Source organism: Canis aureus, chromosome 32 (assembly GCF_053574225.1).
Source record: "Canis aureus isolate CA01 chromosome 32, VMU_Caureus_v.1.0, whole genome shotgun sequence".
NCBI lineage: Eukaryota > Metazoa > Chordata > Mammalia > Carnivora > Canidae > Canis > Canis aureus.
The window spans coordinates 26,835,016-26,856,802 of record NC_135642.1 but is presented as its reverse complement, the minus strand read 5'-3'; the positions used below and the strand labels follow the sequence as shown (position 1 = coordinate 26,856,802).

The following is a 21,787-nucleotide window of genomic DNA, read 5'->3' as shown; positions in this document are numbered from 1 at the left end:
CCGCGGCCTGTGCAGGAACAAGCACGCCGACACGTCAGGGCGGAGCGCGGCTTTCACCAAGTTTCCTTCCCAGGCGGCTGCTCCCCGGCCTCTCTTCTCCCCCACCCACCCCCGGCAACCTGCAGGCTCAGCCTCCGATTTCCGCTGATCCGGGCTGCAGGGAGCCGGGAATCCAATTACTTTTCCCGAGGGAGCGCCATCCACTCATCGGGCCGCCAGGAGGGGAGCGGGGGGTCGAGCAGCCGCGGAGACCGCCCCTCCCCCGCCGCCCGGGCCTCCGGGGCCCCGGCAGCCCCGGGCGGGGCGAGCAGAGCTGTGGAGGGGCGCGCGGCGCCGCCGCGGGGACTATTTGTCCTTCCGCGCGCCGCGCCGCGGCCCCGGCGCCGACGTCGAGCGGGCTGAGTGGCAGGAGATTAGCCAAGGGCTTCCCCCGCCGCGCGCCCCCGGCCAATCGGCGCCGCGCGGGCGGTGCTCGAGGGCCGCGCACACGCACATTCCGGGACCCGCGCCTCACGCGAGCAGCCTCCGCCCCGCGCACGCTCCCCTGCGCGCCGCGCCCTGTGGGCCGCACGCGCGCCTCGCCTCGCGGCCCCGGCCCGGTGCAGGCCTGGACCCCGCCGTCCTCTGGGCCGCGGCTGCTGCGCTCTGAAGTGAAAGTGAAATGAGGAAAAGCAGGCCGAGTGGGCCGTAGGGGAAGGGCGCTAGCGCGTGCGTCCAGGCTCCCACGCCTGCCCCACCGTCCGGCCTTGCTGACAGATGGAGCGAGGCCACAGAGACTCCCTGAGGAGGAAGAAAGAGGACGTCCCTCCTGAGTCTTTGCAGAGAGCGGGTGCAGGACTCTTGCAGGCTCCTTGAGTGTTCTCTAGTAAGAGGATCTTAACCCTGGTGGGTCGCTCACTGGGTTTTCTGCTGTGGTCAGAGCCCTCCAGACAGCCTTTCTCCATCGGGAAGAGACCAAAAAAAAAAAAAAAAAAGCAAAAGCAACCCTCTGTCCTGCACACACGGCCAGACTTATGAGGCCACAGCTGACATACATGCTTGAAGGAGAAAGTGCGCTATTGTGTCTTGTTTTTCCTTTTGAATTACGTCCTCCTGAGACCGTGGCTGACTGACCCTTAGGCCTGTGGCCGTCCTGAATGTGATTGACATGCGTGATTAGCAGGCTAGTGAGAGAGAACCAGGGAAATTGCTATCAAAACAATTACACACAGGGACATCAGAACAATGGCCTGAGAGCCCCCAGGGACTTAGAGACCATCCTAGTTCTGCCACGGATGCCCTCTGGGACCGTGGCCAACTCAAATCATCTCTTTGTGTCTTCGTTTCCTCCTGGTAAGTTAAAACTATTCTTACTGCTGCCTGTCTCGAAGTGTATTATAAAACATAGATAACAGAGGTGAAGACATTGAAGGTTTTGTTTTGAGTGGGAAGGTGGTGGTGGTGGTGGTGATGGTTGAAAGGCATTCTCTGAGCAGAAGACTCTGTGAAAGGAAGCCGTTTGACCTTCAGCCTGCCAACGGGTCATTTCAATTAAATTTAATACATGTGTGGGGAGACCAGCTCTGTAGCTGCGGTGTTCTGTGCTGGGTGCTAAGTGGTCTTCAGAAGACTTATAATCTGGTAAAACCATGCCATTTCCTGCATTCTCAGACCTTCTCCCATGTCTGTGCCAATTCCCATCCCTAAGTCTTGGCCATTTTTATTCTCCTCTTGTGTTTAAGGGCCACGAAGAATTGCTAGCTGTAGATACAGAATGATGCTGGCGTTGGGGCTCCTCATTTGAGCCTAAGCTGTGGCTTGGGATTCAGATATCTCTGGGTACATCTGTGGAACTGATGCCCCCGCGCCCCCAAGCCTGTTTCCTGGAGTGACTGAGGAGCTTCCTGGGACAGAACATGTCCTTAGTGAAGAAGGAGCACAACACTGAGCTTCAGCTAGGAAAGACTAAATCTTGATAAAAAGGGAGGTCCTTCTGCATCCAGTCTGGTGTCTCCTGGCCCTCCTCCGAGTCCAGTAGGAAGGGATAGGGGAAGGGATGGGGGGTGGGGAAGAGGATGGAGAGAGGCTATAGGGAAAGCTGAAATATCAGTTTCAGGCTTTCACATCCCATATTTCACATTCAAACACACACACACTCACCTTTACAAGTAAAGATCAAGCTATCGACAGAAGTGCAAGCAACAGAAAACTTGATTCACGGTGGCTTTTGAAAGATAAGGAACTTGTTATCTCATAAAATAGGAGGTTTGAAGGAAAGTGGTTCCTTTATTGGTTAATTGAGTAACTCAAGGATGTTATCGAGGACCCAGGGGAATTTCTTCTTTCTGCTCTGCCATCCTCAGATGATACTCTCTCCTCCCATCTCCCTTCAAGGCTGCACCATAGCTCCTGTATTTTTGGCATCTGATGCAGTAAGGGCATCGTGCAAAGAAGGGGATGTTGTCTCCCACCTCCTTCTGTCTTTCTTTGTCTCTCTCTTTCTCATAATAAAGGAAGGATAGCCCTTTCTAGAGGCCTCTAACAGAACTGAGTCCCACTGGGCAGTCCCCTTGTGTCACATACACATCCTAAACTAACTGCTTGTTAAAAAAAAAAAAAAAAAAAAAAAAGGATGATGCCAAACATACTTTACCCCTCATGGTGGGGAGAGAAATCACTTTCTGTGAGCTTGTGGGAGGATATAATCCAAACATCAAATTTTGCCTCAGAAAAATACAAGAGAAAGTGGCTGTGGTTTAGGCCTCAGCAGGTTCCTTCAACTATCCTTTCCTCGACTTCAAAATATTTCTGTATCTACTCTCCTTCATCATGTCTTAAGTTTTTCTATCTTCCTTCATATTCTTTTTTTACTATCTCAGTGGAGAGGTAATGCAGCTCTATTTGAGGATCTGGCACTCCATCTACCTCCCTAAGACCTTGCCAATTGTCTTAGCGCCTCACAGTGGTCCCTAAGCCACATGCTGTTACCTGCAGGCTGTCCCAACCTAGCATTCCACCAGTGAGAATAAGAGATCTGAAGCTCCTTTTGTTGTGCCAGAAGAATCCAGATTGAAAGATGCCAAGAACTTGTTCAGATCCTATCCAGTCGGGCTGGGGCAGGAGAGGTAGGGACCAAGGACAAGCTTTACCTTTTTCTATACCTAGGGTTTCTCTATCTGCCCCAGCACAATGCGAATGCCATGTGGTATCCTCAGCTACTTGACTTCAGACTGCTTCCATTTTACCCTCACCCTTTCCACTAATACTAGTCTCTAGGAGTCTGGATCCCACTCTACTTTTCTGAGTCACAACCTGGTGGAAAACTGGTATTGGTTTGGCTTGGACCTGGAACTTTTTCCATTTCTTTACTATACTCACATTCATTCATTTTTTTTTCTCAGCATGCATTAAATGTTGATTTTTTTTCAAGGACTACACTATGTGCTAGGGAGACGTTGACGAATAAGTCAGAATTCTCTGCCTTGGATGAGTTTACATTCTGGTGGAGGATCTTTGTTTCTTCACAAGATATGGCATGAAATTCAAGACTATCTCACAGGGACCTTAAAAGCAAGGCTGAGCTGTTAACTCTCTGCAGCATAATCTATGTTTTAATTCTTCACAAACAGCTCCCACTATTAGTTGAAATTATTTTGATCTTTACACAGCTCATAACATATCTTTTCACAGAGGCCATTGTTTCAGACAATTACACTTTCCAACAAGATAAACACCATGTAGGGCAATGCACTTGTGGTATAGTACATTTTATTAATAACTTGTCTTGTCGGCTGAGTAGTCTAGGCTATGGATGGATGATTACAGCAAAAAATAGAGGCTGTATCTGATACAAGTTTATGTATCATCAGAGTTGTTACCCTATCTCTCTTCACAGTCAGGAACCTGCCAGATCTTATTCAACAGAATGGCTTCTAGATGCATTGACAGGAGATAAAAATATTTATTATTAATCTGCCTTCCTTTGGCTATGCTTACCTGAGGATGTATAGTAAAATCAAATTTTAATTTTTTAAACATTTTCAAAATTCACCTATGTTTATTATGCCCACTTTCATTTTTAGTAGAAAAGAGGTTTTGCAAAGAATTTCTATACTATGTTGAAATATAAAACTGCTTATGTATTTTCAACTAATAGCACTTCTACTTCAGATGGTGTCAAGGACCCTCAGTGTCTAATTTATCTTGACAGAGACTGAAGTAGAAGTAAACCAATTCAGACTGCAGGTCCTAAAATACAAGTCAAAGAAGGTGGATGTAGCAGAAATGAAATTAGAGCATTTAAATGAAATATGAACTCTAGTCAATCTGAATGAATTCCCTTAGCACCTCAGTCCAGAAAAGAACCTGTAAGGATTTCAATCTTCAGTTGACTCATGATGAAATGCATGACCCTAAGCGAGTCAGTTAATTAATCTCAGTGTCTTCGTGTCCTCATTTTTACAACAGGGTTAATAAGACAGGTAGTGCACCTATACTTGGAATTTGGGAGAAAAGAGAATTACACTGTTTCTGAAATGTAGCTGATAATTATCAATGGGAACCTATTGAGCACTCATCATTATAGGCAGAGAGACTAGCAAGCCTTAAACATAAATAAAATGTTGAAGAAATTTTTGTTGCATGAATGAATGAAAAAATGAATCAGTGAGCCACCTACTATGTGTCAGATCTTGGGTTATGGAAGATCCAAGATGCACCCCTGCCTTTAAGAAACTTTCTAGTGAAATAAGCCAGTATAGAATGAAAGGTATTTAACAATAAAGGTATGAAATGCCAAAACAATGTTATGGTCCATCATCACCAAGCTAGAATTCTCAGATCCTCAGCTTCATTATGGCTTCTTCCCTAAAATTGACTGTCTTGAGAATATGCCTATGGTTTTGTTGTGTTTAGTTAGTGAAGTATGCTTAGTAAAAGACTTAAATATAGAAACATATTTCATTAGAATAATATTCTTAAGGGAAAAAGAATTGAAATATAAATTCAAGGGGGAAATATATAAAACTGTTAAAGATTAAGAACTTATTTATAAAATTCTTTTTATATTTTTATTGAGGTATAACATCCATACAGTAAAAAATATACAAACCACCACTTAAATCAAGATATAGGGCAGCCCGGGTGGCTCAGCGGTTTAGCACTGCCTTCAGTCCAGGGCATGATCCTGGAGACACAGAATCGAGTCCCATGTTGGGGTCCCTGCATGGAGCCTGCTTCTCCCTCTGCCTGTGTCTCTGCCTCTCTCTTTCCCTCTCACTCTGTGTCTCTCATTAATAAATAAATAAGATCTTAAAAAAAGATACAGATGATCCCCTTTCCCACTATGAACTTTCTTAATCTCCTTTCCCCATCCCAGAGATAACCATTATTCTGACTTCTCATGCCATAGAGTACTTTAGCCTGTTCTTGCACATTGTATAAATTGAATTATACAGTATGCTCTCCTTTGTGTCAGGCTTCTTTTGTTCAACTTTATGTCTGTATGATGCATCCATTGTTGCATACACCACAGTTCATTCTTTTTAATTACTGCAAAATAGCTATTCTCAAAGTGTGGTCTGAGAATCCTTGTGGGGGGATTGCCTGAGAATTTTTAGGGGGGGGTCCATGAGTCACAATGGTTGGAATAATACTTTAGGATTTTATTTATCTGCCTTTTTCTGTGCACTGATGTTTTAATTTGTTTTGCAAAAGCAATGATGGTTAAAACTGCTGACACTTTAGCATGGAATTTTTTTCCCTTTAAGTCCATACTTTTTGTGTCTTCTCTGAAATATCTTTGCCTACCTTGAGGACACAAATATGTTCTCTAAAGTTCTTTTCCAAAAGTTTTATAGTTTTAGATTTTATGAGTAGGACTATGACCCAATTCAACTTAATTTATGCATAGGGCATGACTTTAGGATCAATAGTCCTTTTTTGTTTGTTTCTTAATATGGCTGTCCAGTGTCCAATTGCTACAGCAATACTTATTGCCAAAATGACTCTTTCTCCATTGAATCACCTTGGCACTTTTGTCAAATTGACTATATATTTATTGGTCTCTTTCTAGACTTTGTATTCAATTTCATTGATCTATATATCTATCCTTTAATAATACCACAGTATCAGAGGAGAATTGTTATGTTAATATTGAATTATCTGATCCATGAACATAGTATATTTCTCTATGTAGGTATTCTTTAATTTCTTTCAACTATCTTTTGTAGTTTCTAATATAAAGATCTTTTGTTAGGGATGCCTGGGTGGCTCAGCGGTTGAGCGTCTATCTGCCTTTAGCTCAGGGCATGATCCCTGTGAGAAACCTGCTTCTCTCTCTGCCTATGTCTCTGTCTCTCTCTCTGTGACTCTCATGAGTAAATAAATAAAATGTTTTAAAAAGGATCCTTTGTTAGATTTATTCATAATTATTTTATTTTTTTGTGTGTGCTACTGTAAACAGTGGATTTTTGAATTACATTTTATAATAGTTTGCTGTTAGTATATAATGATATATGTTTAATGTTTGCTTTTTTAAAATTTTTTTAAAAAGATTTTATTTATTTATTCATGAGAGACACAGGGAGGGAGAGAGAGAGAGAGGCAGGACACAGGCAGAGGGAGAAGCAGGCTCCACGCAGGGAGCCCCACATGGGACTCGATCCCCGGTCTCCAGGATCAGGCCCTGGGCTGAAGGCAGCGCTAAAGTGCTGAGCCACCCAGGCTGCTCTAATGTTTGCTTTAAACAGATTCTTATATATGAACCCTGTATCCTGTGACCTTGCTAAATTTACTTATGGGTTCTAATGATTGTTTTCTAGAATCATTGGGATTTTTTACATTAATAATCAAGTAATTTGCATATAGGGACAATATTCTTCCTTTTTGATTTTTTGTTTTTAGATTTATTTATTTATTTGAGATATACAGAGATAGCAACAGAGACAGAGAGACAGAACATGGTGTTGGGGGGGGGAAGGAGATTGAGAAGCAGGCTCCCCATGGAGCAGGGAGCCTGAAAGGAGTTCCATTCCAGGACCCTGAGATCATGATCTCAGTCAAAGGCAGATACTCAACCAACTGAGCCATGAAGTCACCCCTTTGTTTTTTTTTATCTTAACGACATTTATTTCCTTTTCTTTTTCCTTTTACAGTGACTAGGACTTCTGGTATAATGTTGAATACAAGTAGTGATAATGGCATGTTTGTTTTGTTCCCATTTAGGGGAAAACAATTTAGTCTTTACCACTAATTATGCTGTAGATGTTTTAATTTATTTATTTATTTATTTATTTATTTATTTATTTATTTATTTATTGCTGTAGGTGTTTTATAGATGCCATTTGTTCATTTAAGGAAGTTCTCTACTATTTCTGCTTTGTTAAAAGTTCTTATCAGGAATGAATGTTGGATTGTAGCAAATGCATTTTCTGTATCTATTGACATGATCATATTGGTTTTCTTTTTTAGTGAATTACATTGTGATAGTGAATTACATTGATTGGATTTAAATTCTTAAACTAATCTTGCATTTCTCAGATAAATCTTATTGAATCTTGAAATGTTATTCTTTTTATGTATGGTGATTTGCTACATTTGATTTGCTAGTGTTTTGTTAAGGATTTTGCTTCTATCTCCATGAAGGATCTTAGTCTGTAATTTTTTTTATACCATCTTTGTCAGGTTTTGATATTTAGCTTATGTTGGTGTCTCCTAAGGCTGCTGTGACAAAATATCATGGACTGGGCTGAAACAACAGAACTTATTTTTTCACAGTTGTGGATAAAGTTAAAGTTAAAGTTAAGTCCAAGATCAAGTTGTTGACAGGTTTGGTTTCTCTTAAGGCCTCTATCCTTGGCTTGTAGATGGCAGTCTTCTTACTGTGTCTTCACATGGCCTTTCTCTGTGCAATCACATGCCCCTGATGAATCTTTCTCCTCTTATAGGGACACTAGTCATATTAGATTAAGATTCTAACAGAATGGTTTTAATCACCATAATAAAGACCTTATTTCCAAATGTGGTTATATTCTGAAATACTAAGAGTTGAGACTTCAACATATGAGTTTTTGAGGAGGAGTGGGACACAATTCAGCCCATAACTATTGGCCTTATAAAATGAGTTGGATAGTATTCTTTCCTCCACTCTTATCTGAAAATCATGTGTGTAACTTAGGTGTTTTCACCGGTGAAACTGTCTGACCTCGAAGTTTTCTTTGGGGTAAGGTTTTTCATAAAAATTAAATTTGTTTATTGGATGTAGGTTTGTTTAGATTTTCTGCTTTTCTTTGTGCCTATTTTGGTATATGTTAAATTTCAAGATATTTGTCTTTTTCATCTCTGTTGTTGAAATTGTTGTCATAATATTGTTTATAGTATTGTCTTATTATTCTTCTAATGTCTGTGGGATCTATGTTGACAGCCAATTTGTTTTAAACTCTTGGTTTAAATAGTCATACCCATTTTAAAGATCTCAAGAGGAAAAGAATTTAAAAGTTGTTTGGTTATTCTGGATGCTTGGCTTTACCATGTAAGGCTTAAAATTGGCTTGTTTTACAAAAAGACTGAGACTTCGGGGTGCCTGGGTGGCTCAGATGGTTAAGTGTCTCCTTTGGCTCAGGTCATGATCCCAGCATCAGGCTGATTGTGCCCTGCATCAGGCTCTCTGCTCTGTGGGGAGCCTGATTCTCCCTCTCCCTCTGCCTGCTGCTCCCCATGCTTGTGCTCTCAATTTCTCTCTGTCAAATAAATAAATAAAATCTTAAAAAAAAAAAAAAAGAATGGGATTTTGATTGAGGGTGCGCTAAATCTATAAATTTGTTTGGGGAGGGGCGCCTGGGTGGCTCAGCAGCATCTGTCTTTGGCTCAGGGCGTGATCCTGGAGTCCCGGGATCGAGTCCCGCATTGGACTTTCTGCATGGAGCCCGCTTCTCCCTCTTCTTGTGTCTCTGCCTCTCTCTCTCTCTCTCTCTCTCTCTCTCTCTGTGTGTGTGTCTCTCATGAATAAATAAATAAAATCTTTTTAAAAATTGGGGGAAAATTGTCACCTTTACAAAATTAAATCTTTAGACCCATGAATGGTATCTCTCTCTGTTTATTTACATCTTTTTAAATTTCTCTGATGAATATATTGCAATTTTCAGGATGGAAATCTTGAATAAATTTTGTTGGAGTTATTAAGTATTTTGTATATATATTTAAATATTTTATTTATTCATGAGAGACACAGAAAGAGAGGCAGAGACATAGGCAGAGTGAGAAGCAGGTACCCTGAGGGGAGCCTGATGTGGGACTCAGTCCCAGGATGTCAGGATCAGGACCTGAGCCAAAGGCAGACACTCAACCACTGAGCCATCCAGGTGTCCCAGTATTTTATATTTTTTGAAAATTGTTTTGTTTATACTTCAATTTCCAGTTGTTAATTGCATATATTTTTATACTGATTTTATATCCTAGGAACTTGATAAATCCACTTATTAATTCTAGCAGCTTTTTTGTAGATATTTCTGATATTTTTATGTATATGTCATCTGTGAATAACGACAGTTTCTTTTTTGTTCAATCTATGTGCTTTTTATTTCCTTTTCTCGTCTTATTGCACTGGCTAGATTCTTGAGTGCATTATTGAGTAGAAGCAATAAAGGAAACATCCTTGCCTTGTTTTCAGCCTTGGAAGAGACAACACAGTTTTTTATCATTAGTTATGATATTAGGAATAAGTGATTCATAGTCTTTTATTAGATTGAAGAAGCTTCCTTCCCTCCATAGGTTGTTGAGACTAGTACATGTCTTAATATTATTTGTGATGAAACGTGAAGTACACATGAAATATTTGTGCTGCATATAGGAGTATGATGATTCTCTCAAGAAAAAGCACCTGTGCAATTGAATTGTGAACTGAACTGGTTGGTTTTTTCACAGAACACCATTTTTACTTGAAAAGAACAAGGACAAACTAGGATTACTCAGACTAAAGTATGTGACAGATATTTTATTTAAAAAAATGGAATGAGCCTGTTACTTTAAGGCAAACAGCTGACTATATTTGTTGACATTGATAAAATGCATTTTCAAGCAAAAATCAGATTTTGGAAAATTTATATTCACTATCCTGGGCTCAACTTCTTCCTAGTAAGTCACAAGTTTTCTTTTTCTTTTTCTTTTTCTTTTTCTTTTTCTTTTTCTTTTTCTTTTTCTTTTTCTTTTTCTTTTTCTTTTTTTTTTAAGATTTTATTTATTTATTCATAGAGACACACAGAGAGATAGAGAGGGGCAGAGGCACAGGCAGAGGGAGAAGCAAGCTCCATGCAGGGAGCCCGATGTGAGACTCGATCCAGGGTCCCCAGGATCAAACCCCGGGCTGTAGGCGGCACTAAAACACTGCGCCACCAGGGATCCCCAGTCACAAGTTTTCTGTTGAGATTGATGGTGATATTAACAAATGTGATTTTTCTGACATACAGTGTGTGAGTATTTTGAAGATCTGCATATATTAGTGAACCAGTATTTTTTAAAAAGATTTATTTATTTATTTATTTATTTATTTATTTATTTATTTATTTATGACAGACATAGAGAGAGAGGCAGAGACACAGGAGGAGGGAGAAGCTGGCTCCATGCTGGGAGCCTGACGCGGGACTCGATCCTGGGACTCCAGAATCGCGCCCTGGGCCAAAGGCAGGTGCTAAACCGCTGAGCCACCCAGGGATTCCCAGTGAACCAGTATTTTAAAAAACTACCACTTATCAAGTTTTGATGTAATATTAAAGAAGACAGAATTTTCTGAAAAGTATTAAAATAATCTCTTTTCTGCTATATATTTTTGCAAGGCCAGATTTTCTTCATATACTTCAACAAAAGAACACAAGAACATTGTGAAAGATTGAAATAGAAGCTGATATTAAATTCAATTGTCTTCTATAAGCCAGACTGTTAAAAGGTTTGCCAATATTTAAAAATACTACTACTACTTCTTACTAATTTTATTTAGAAGATATAGTCATACATAAAAATATGCACCTTAACATGTAATGGTTTTGTTATTGTTATTTTTAATTTGGTAAGATATACATAACAAAATTCACCATTTTAACTACTTTTAGATGTGTAGGTAAGTAACCTTAAGTATATTCACATTGTTATGCAATTATCACCACTATTCTGTAGAATTTTTTCTGTTCCCAAACTATAACTCTTTACACATTAAAAACTCTCTGTTTGCCCTTCTTCCAAGCCCTTGGCAACCACCATTTTCTTTTCTGTCTCTGTGAATTTGACTATTCTAGGTACCTCCTATAAGTGAAATCATACAATATTTGTGTGTGTGTTTGTCTGACTGCTTTCACTTAGCATAACTTCTTCGGGGTTTATCCATGTCATTATTGTTATTTTAAAGATAGGTTAATAAACATTTAAAAAATTTCTCAAAAATAAATAAAAATAAAAATAAAAATAAAAAATAAAAAAATAAAATAAAAAATTTCTCAGTCCTAATTTTTAACATGACACATGTTGATAGAAATGCCCTAATAGATTTTTAAAAATCTGGTGTTATCAATAAATTTTAGGAGTATAAAGAAGTCCTGAGACCAAAGAGTTGGAAAATCATTGCTACATAATATCCCAGTGTATATATATGTATGTATGTATGTACCATAATTTACTTAGCCTTTCTATTGCTAAGGAACAGTTGGTTTTTCTTCAGTTTTTGGTTATTATGGATTAAAGTTGCTGTGAATACTTTTGTATATGTCTTGTGGGGGCCCTCTATACTACTTTCCATCTGATGTGTAGGAGTGGTATGTCTGAATCTTTGTGTCTTTTAAAAATGGGTAGTGGTAGATATCAGATCTTTATTGTATTTTATGTCCCATTGGATATATTTCAAAGAATATTGTATAATTTATTTTAAATGCTACTATTTATAATACATAGAACATTTATTGTTTGCATTTATTTAAACATATAAAATTACAGATATCAACTTAAACATGTATGAGGGCATATATTACTTAAATACATTATTTTAGGAGATATACAAGAAAAGGGTTTTGAAGAGTAATAGACAGTAGACCCTTCAAGAGTTCAGAAGAAGAGCAAGATAATTGAGAATTGTGCAGGTCTATTTTTTTTTTATCTTTCCTCCCCTTTTTTGCTGTCTTCCTCATTACTTAACCAGTCATTTGACAAATATTTACTCAACTATTATGGGCCAGATACTCTGCTATACATTAGGAATATAGCTATGAACATGAAAAGATTTGACTCATAGTTTAGTGAAGAAAACAGTAAACATAAAAGCAAGTAATCAAAATAACCATAAATAATGTTAAATGTCACAAAGGAAACAAATAGTGGTAGCAGTTGCTGTTATGTAGAATGGATATGATGGCTTCATATTGGAGAATCTGACTGTGCCTAAGAGCCAAGAGGACAGCATTCCAGGCAGAGAGGCTCATACTAAGAACATTAATAAGGCTTTGAAGAAGAAGCTTGGAATGTTCCAAAAACTGAAACTAGGCCACTGTGACAGGATTGTAGTCAGACTTTCAGTCTTTTTTTTTTTTTTTTTTTTTTTTTCAGTCTTTTTGAAAAAGAAGTTATACATTCAACCCTTGAAGGTATCTGTACACAAAATCTATGGTCAATGCAAACTGTACAATAAGGTAATTATAAAATTTAGAAAACTATGCTAATATTTATGAGAATTGACAGAAGTGAACAAGCCTCTACTTTCCCCTGGATCCAGGAGACAGGGAAGGAAGGAAGGAAGGCTCAGGAGGTAAAACCACAATAACTTCATTTGCATCAGCACTAGCAGGGCAATCATCCTGGCAGGAGTATCAGCCCATTGAAGGAAAGATTGTGTTGTTAATTTTTGTATCTCCAGTGCCTAGTACTGAGCTGGGTCTGAAGAAGATGTTTAAATTTTTTTTTTAATTTATTTATGATAGTCACAGAGAGAGAGAGGCAGAGACATAGGCAGAGGGAGAAGCAGGCTCCATACACTGGGAGCCTGACGTGGGATTCGATCCCAGGTCTCCAGGATCGCGCCCTGGGCCAAAGGCAGGCGATAAACCGCTGCGCCACCCAGGGTTCCCTGAAGAAGATGTTTAATCTATATGTCTTTTTTTTTTTTTAAGATTTTATTTACTTATTTTAGAGATGGAGATGTAGAGGGAGAAAGAGAGAATCTCAAGCAGGCTCCACGCCCAGCACAGAGCCTGATGCTGGACTGGACCTCACGACCCTGAGATCATGACCAGAGCCAAAATCAAGAGTCAGACACTTGACCAACTGGGCCATCCAGGTGCCCCTTAATCTAGTGTGTCTTAAGGGGAGAAACAGGAACTAACATGTTATGTAGTACTAATCTCGGTGCTGGAACCAATTAAACAAAGTCAAAAGACAGCATATTAGGGGAAAAAAGGGCAATGTGCACAACAGACAATAAGTCAATATGCTTAATAGACTTCAGAATTTTGTGTATTGGTTAGATCATCTGATCTGGAAAAGGTATACTGTTTTTTTTTTTTTAAGATTCTATTTATTTATTCATGAGAGACAGAGAGAGAGAGAGAGAGAAAGAGAGGCAGAGACACAGGCAGAGGGAAAAGCGGGCTCCATGCAGGGAGCCCGACGTGGGACTCGATCCCAGGTCTAGGATCATGCCCTGGGCCTAAGGCAGTGCTAAACCACTGAGCCACCTGGGCTGTCCAGGCATACTGTTTTGAAGGCAAATTAGGATTGGGGTGGGTATTTTAGTGGGTTGAGGAGAACCAGAACACAGGAGAGAATGGGAGAGGAAGAAAGAGAGAGGTACATAATGAATGGATGAATGAATGATGGCTCTGAGATGTCTGTGTAGCTCCTAATCTGGTGCCTCTAAAGCCAACCTTCAGATGTTCCCCCACTATGTTTGTTCTCTTTTGCTGCTCTCACACAAATATAAACAAAGAAAGAGACAATTCCCTTTCACATTGTACAGTTTCAGAGAGTATGAATGACCAAGGCCTGAGTAACCTGATAACTGAATGAAGACTCCTGATGTGCCTACTTTCTTTTAAAAAACTTTGTTAGAACTTGTCCTAACAGGGCAGCCTGGGTGGCTCAGGGGCAGCCCGGGTGGCTCAGCAGTTTAGCTCTGCCTTCAGCCCAGGGCATGATCCTGGAGACCCGGGATCGAGTCCCACATCGGGCTCTCTGCATGGAGCCTACTTCTCCCTCTGCCTGTGTCTCTGCCTCTCTCTCACTCTCTCTGTGTCTCTCATGAATGAATAAATAAATAAATAAATTCTTTAAAAAAAAAAAGAACTTGTCCTAACATTCGTGTACTTTGTGCATTTTTTTTACCATAGTTTTATTCATTATATAATATAGCTCCTTTAATTTTGAGGAGGAAGTGAGCTCATTTTTACACAATTTTTTTCTATTTTAACCCAAGCTAATTTCTGATAAGTTCATTTGTTCAACAAATATTGGGCTCACATTATGTGCCACTGGTCCAAGGACAGAATCCAGGGCAGGAATGAATAAAACAAAGTCTGTGAGTTTGTGGAATTTTTATTCTACATGGGAATGAGGGTGGACAGACGGTAAACAGATAAGGAAATAAGTTACATAACAGGATGTCAGGTAGTGATAAATAATATGAAGAAGCCAGAGCAAGGCAAGGAATTCCATTTATGTATGCTTAGTGTTGAGAGAAGCAAGGTAGGGCAAGTGATATCGTATAGAGCTCAGCTTTAGCCAGGAACGTCACAACCATGAGAACTCTAACCCTATCCATTCTCACGACTCCCAGGCTGATTTGCATTTACTTAATGTTCAGGTAAAATTGAGTTTGTTGGAGCAAGACCTGGAATTCAAATGGTAATAAAAATGGTATAAATGCCTGAAAATAAAAATGTTTCAAATGTCATCAGTTCCCATCAGTGCTTTCCAATTTGCTGACACACCAATAGCTGAAATAAATGGAGGAAAGTACAGTTCCAAGTGTTTTAGTATAATAGTGCGATGATTGGTTTGAAGGAAGAGATTAGTGCAATCAATAAGATTTGAAAAAAGGAGCCCTCAGAGGTCTAGAGCTAATATTAGTGTTAAACTGGTTTTGTTTATACTGATAGCCTTAGAAAGTTTCTTACCAAAACACCATGACAAACAGCCAATGGTTCGTTTACTCTCTCTCCCAGGCTTACTCTATATTTTTGCCAAAACCCTCTCCCTTCCTCTCCCCTCTGTTGCCTTCCTCTTTCTTTCCCCTTCTTTCTATTCTCTATCTAGACTTCATGTTATCTTATTCTAAGCTATGGCTTAATAAACCATATATATGCTGATGATTCTAATGTATATGTTCAACCTTGTTTTCTTTCCTGAGTTCTAGGCTAGTATATTGAACTGCTTATTCAATATCTTTATTTGTATGTCTAATAGTTATTTCAGATTAAACATGGTTAAAATAGAAAAATTGATTTCCATCTGCCTTCCCCAATTCCCAAATATGGACCTCCTTAAATCTTTTCATTCTCAATAAGTTGTGCTTCTATCATTTATCCTATTGTTTGGTACAAGTATCTAGACTTCTCACTCAGATTCACATCCCACATTCAGTCAATCAGTAAATTTTATTGGCTCTAATCCCAAATTGTATCTGGAACCAACCATTTCTCATCATCTCTATTCAATAGCCCTAGTTAAAAGATGTCATTATATCTTGCTTAGGCTGCTGCAAGAACATCCTGCCTGGTCTCCTTCAGCAGTGCAAGGTGAGCCAAGGCTGCCAGGCTTAAGGGGAATTGAGGCCCACTGGCCAGTAGGCCTGGGCCTGAGCCAGGGTCTACGAGATTGCTGAGGGACTGTGCACTTTGGTTGTACAGTTGGAGCAGAGCCAGAAGTTCCTCCCCACATACCTGCACCATTAATAGATGATATAGCAGAAACTAGAAAAAGCAAAATGCAACAATCAGGAACCAGGAGGAGAAACCCTTTTCTTTCTGCAATATTCCTTCCCACAGTCTCTACTGATAAAGTTTAGTTGTGCTCACTGTAAGGGGAAGATGTGGCAGAAAGTGAATTAAGGGTGAATTTAGAGCTGAGAGGCAATAAATTGATAGCTGGCATAGTATCTTTCAAAATATTGGTAAAACAATTCTTGGCAATAAAGAGCCCTAAAATTGATATTTTAAAAAACCTTCAGGATTTATGATATTGACATTTTTGGAGGATACTTCCTTTTGCATAGAATGCCCATTATTTGGAATTTTTCTAATATTTCACCATGATTGGATTAAAGTCACACATATTTGACCAGAATATCACATGGTGATATTATGCCCATTTTAGGACATCCTATCTAAGATACATGATGTTAGGGGCGCTTGAGTGGCTTAGTTGGTTAAGCATCTGACTCTTGATTTCTATTCAGGTCATGATCTCCGGGTTGTGAGATTGAGCCCTGCATCAGGCTCCGTGCTGGGCATGGAGCCTGCTTAAGATTCTTCTCTCTCTCTCTTCTTCTCCCCCTTTTCTCTCCTTCTTAAAAAAAATAAATAAAGTTCTTTAAAAAAAGAAAAAAGAAACTACATGATGTCCATAATATCACTTGTTACTGATATTAATTTTGATCATCTGGCCAAAATTGTTTATCCTTTTTTAAAAACGTATACTTGGGGACGCCTGGGTGGCTCAGTGGTTGGGCGTGTGCCTTTGGCCCAGGGCGTGATCCTGGAGTCCCGGGATCGAATCCCACATCAGGCTCCTGCATGAAGCCTGCTTCTCTCTCTGCCTGTGTCTCTGCCTCTCTCTCTGGAATAAATAAATAAAATGTTAAGAAAAAACGTATACTTGAATATCTGTCTTTTCTTATTTATAATATCATCATAGCTTGACAACATGGCAGCACTGTAGCAGGCTTCATTATTATGCTCATGCTCCAGCCCCTCATGCTCCAGCCCCTCACAACTACCAACTAAAATGTAAGCATTACAGGGGCAAGGATTATTGCTTGTTTTATTCACTGATGCAAAGTATTCCAAGCACAAGGTATAGTGCCTAGCACATACTTACCGAATGAATGAATAGAAAGATAATTCTGATTGGCAGGATGTTGAGCAAGCAGAATTTGTTATGGTAAAAGCCCTTTATGACAGAACATTATTATAGCAATGTTAATTCAGCCGACCATGGTTATAGGATATGAGAATAGGACAGAAAATATATGATTGAGGATAATTTTAAACCCCCATTTTAGCTCAGCTATTTAACCAAAATTATCATTAGCAAAACTGACTGATTTAAGATGCCTTGAAAATTATCCTCATCACTCTCCAGAGGTGATACTAATAGAAATGAAATGGCTAAAAAGTGGGGAGAAAGAAGAGATGAAAGTAAGAGAATGAATATTGCATAGACACATCTAGATTTTGCTCACCAGCCCTCAGCTGGATTACACACAGGTCTTGCTTTGCATGGTTCTGACATGCATGGTTTCTGGTTACCATGGTTTAGTTAAATAATCCAGCCCTATAACATCACAGTTCACATTTCAGTTACTATGATTTGGTTGAGTTCGGTAATTGCATAATTACAAACTTTGTTGCTGAGTCTTCAGTCCACAAATCACTACATAAATAACACGTGCATGTTATGATCAGTGACCAATTGAATCACTTCTTTCAGAGTCTGTCAGCAATGGGTCACTCTGCATCTGTTATTCATTTTATACACACACAGCAAAAGTGTGTAATTGTGTTGCAATCTTGTCTCCCAGTGATAAATTCACATGACATTTTATAAAAATGGATAATCAAAAGAGGGAATTGGCCAACAGTACTGCAAATAACCCAAAAATCACACTGCGGGAAGTGAAATTCACGTTGAACATAAACGGAATTATAGAAGAAATAGCTGATGGTGGGAATGTTGGCACTGCTACCGCTTGAAAAACCCTAGAAGCGCAGTTAGAAGAACTTTGTGAAGGAGAAGTTACCAACGTAGAGAAGGAAAGTGGTTGTGAAAAAAGGGTGAAGATATCCCAGAAGTAACACACACACACACACACACACACACACACACACACCCCAAGAACTTCTGAATGTTAATAGAACTTTTGGAGATATTTCACAACACAAATGTCAAGGATAAAATGTTGGATGTTAATCCAAATTTAGGGAAGAGTATAACCATTCACGAGGGCAAACACAAGATCCTTACTTCCTATTGTAAATTACACAATAAGAAGGCAAGTGGGGATCCCTAGGTGGCTCAGCGGATTAGCGTCTGCTTTTGGCTCAGGGCATGATCCTGGGGTCCGGGATCAAGTCCCACATCAAGTCCCACATCGGGCTCCTTTCAGGGAGTCTGCTTCTCCCTCTGCCTGTGTCTCTGCCTCTCTCTGTGTCTCTCATGAATGAATGAATGAATGAATGAATGAATGAATGAATGAATGAAAGAAATAAGGCAAGTAGTGTTTAGGTTACTCTTGATGCATTTAACAAAGAAACAAGACACCTGCGTGGCTCAGTTGGTTAAGTGTCTGCCTTCAGCTTGGATCATGATCCCTGGGATCAAGTCCTACACCGGGCTCCCTGCTCTGCAGGGATTTTGCTTCTTCTTCTGCCTCTCCTCCCACTCTTTTTCTCTCTCTCTCTCATTCACTTTCTCTCTCTAATAAATAAAATCTTTTCAAAAATTAAAAAAGAAAGCTCTCCTTTAAGAAAAACAAATAAAACACTTTAATTCTCAATGTTCCTGATGCCTTAAATTTCAATTTACTAAGTAAATGATAGCTTTGTTATTTTTTCATTCCTCTATACTTGTATAGACAAGAGAGTTTAGTGTTTTGACAAAAATTTTAAAGTTCATGAAGCAATCAATTTTTTTCATTGATTATGAAGATCACTTTGCACAGTTTCAGCTTGCCTGCTCATTTTTGAGGTTCTGCATGGCCATGCAAAATGAAGATTGCCTTTTTTGCATTCAAGGTAAAGTGCAAGTTAAATGCTCAGAAATAAAAAATTAGAAAGTCCTTACCATAGTGACAATCTGAAGAAAATAAAGAACCACTGGCTGGAAATGATAAGCTGTGGATATTAGCCTCCCCACTTGGAGCACTCCCAAGTCTCTGTCTCTACCTTGTGTTTCCAAGTGATGTCTGGGCATTCCAGCAGTGAGCACCTCACATACAACACATTCAAAACTAAACTTTCTCCTAATCCTGCCACCTACCAAAAAGCCCCAAACAACTTGATTCTCTATACTGGGATATCAATGAGGATTAATGATTAATAAGAGAGACCTGGAATAAGCTTAAGTAAGATAAACATTTATTTTTCTGTCAAAAATAAAACTCCAGAATTAGGCAACCAGGGCTAACTTAGTGACTCACCAATTTCAGGATTCCATCTTTTTGTTTTACAATCCTTAGCATGAAATGTGTATCTTCAAGTTACCTCATGATCACAAACTAGCTGCTTGTGCCTCAACCATCACATCCCAGGCAGAGAGAAGGAAGGCCAAGAAAAAAATGTGGTCACCCTGCAGGGTCAATGTACTTTGCATGGGACATATTGGATGCTCCACCCAAAGGTGTCTGCTTTTGTCTTGTCATTATATCTTATTAGATATAGTGGAAACAGGAAAATATAATTTTCTTTTTTTTTTTTAAGATTTTATTTATTTATTTATTTATGAGAGACACAGAGAGAGAGAGAGAGGCAGAGAGAGAAGTAGGCTCCATGCAGGGAGCCCGATGTGGGACTCAATCCCAGGTCTCCAGGATCAGGCCCTGGGCTCAAGGCGGTGCTAAACCACTGAGCCACTGTGGCTGCCCGAAAATATAGTTTTCATATGGTTTTTAGCTGGTCATGTTGTCACTTTTAATGCTGTATGGGGTCGATTATGTAGGAAAATGGGTAGAGTGGATATTAGGTAAGCAAGGAGTGCATATTAGGTAAGCAAGTAGTAGTCTTTATCAGACATCATTAATGACTCTACCATTCACCTATGCATCAAACCTGAGACTCTTTTGTCTCCCTCACTGCCCATATCCAAGGTTAGTGTATTATATTTACTCATTTTCTTTTGAATTTGAAACTCCACTTTTTTCTTTAAATTTCCTTTATTGCCTAAAATAATGCATGATGCACTCTGTGTTTATTAATGTTTGTAAAATGCTGATTTAATAGTTGCCTTTCAGACAATGGAGGAAGTTATTGCAGTGAACTTTATTTTTTTTAAGATTTTATTTATTTATTCATGAGAGACAGACAGAGAGAGAGAGAGAGAGAGAGAGAGAGAGAGGCACAGACACAGCCAGAGGGAGGAGCAGGCTCCATGCAGGGAGCCCAATGTGGGACTCAATCCCAGGTCTTCAGGATCAGGCCCTGGGCCAAAGGCAGGCGCTAAACCGCTGAGCCACCCAGGGATCCCCTGCAGTGAACTTTAAATTGGGGTCTTCAAACAATATTTGGAGAGTATTCTTATTGTATTATAAAGTGTAATTCCTGGAATTCTTTAAGTCACAAAGTAATTTCTTATTCCCTAACACTAGTGGGATTTGAAATAGTTCTTCAATAGTATGAAACACATGCAAATGCACTCTTTTCTAGTATTTAGTTTTTCTCAGTTGTATAACTTTGCTTCTGTCTCTTGCACTTTCTCCTCTGAGAGAGCTCTGAGATGGTCCTTAGCATGCCCACGAGCACGCACCACACACACACACATGCACTTGCACAAGCACATGTACACCGCAGTAATGGCTTCAAAAGTCTTATCCCCTTAACAAGTCAAAATGTCAAACATCTCGGCAGCAGGTATGAAAAACAGCAAGCCTGTCCCTCCTGCTGAATATTCCATATGCTAGGTACTAATTTTAGGAGAAAGAAAGGAAAGTTTAAAAATGTATTCTCTTCTCACTGCTCCACAAGAGCCACCTTTCCTTTTCTTCTCAGGCAGCTGCAGCAGAAGCTTACATAAATGCAAGCAAAATGCAAGTGGCACTAGAAACAAGGCTTAATTTAAAAGAATTCACCAGATGACTTAAATAAACCTATTGGTTAAGCTTGTTGTTCTGGAGAGAACAAACAGTGGGACTGGCCTTGGATTGATGGAATTCACTAGAATAGAGCAGGGCTGACAAATTGGGATAAAATATTTGGCAGTTGCTTTTTATCCTGAGGCAGATGACCAACTTACTTTAAATTCATTTCCTGCAGCTGGTGAGTGGGTGGCCAGGTCTGTATCCTACCCATTGTAGCCAAGTTAACATTTCTTGACTTTGACACATTTCCCCCACTTGATTAGATATTTGACAAAACAATGTACATCACAGATCATTTTGAAAATATTATTTCGTCTTCTAATCCTGACATTTTGATATAAATGAAGATCTCTGCAAGCTCTAAACATGCTCAGAAAATGGGTCGTTTTGACGACCTGGAGAATAGTCTGTTTGCCTGTAGTCTGCAGGACAGAGCTTGATTAGTGGTCATTTTACAAATATTACTTTACCTTTACATTTTTCCTTTGTAGCTCTAAATATTTCAGTTGCTCAAATAATTTAACATAGCTGCATTGGGATGGGACAGTTGGAACAAATAGTTTATAGAGATTAATTATTATAATTTCTTCTTATATTTGAAGTCATAATTTCATTAAGTTGGTTTTTCAAATTTAAATTTCATACAAAGTTGAAGTCATTTCAACGTGAATATGATTCTGTGTAATAAATTGGATGTGCAGAAATTCAAATACTTGGAAGTTATGAAACAAGGAATCAATTAGATATACAAAGGCTAATGACTCACTTGAG

The 21,787-nt window shown here is 39.3% G+C and overlaps 1 protein-coding gene across 2 annotated transcripts in view; it reads left to right on the top strand.

The window, feature by feature from the left end:
* The first annotated feature begins 558 nt into the window (after positions 1-558).
* ZNF280D (zinc finger protein 280D) overlaps positions 559-21,787 on the top strand; it is a 301,506-nt gene continuing 280,277 nt past the window's right edge. For both annotated transcript variants that reach the window (XM_077881215.1, XM_077881213.1), the window contains exon 1: positions 559-1,332. The gene's annotated coding sequence lies outside the window, so the exon portion shown is untranslated. The remainder of the gene's footprint in view (positions 1,333-21,787) is intronic.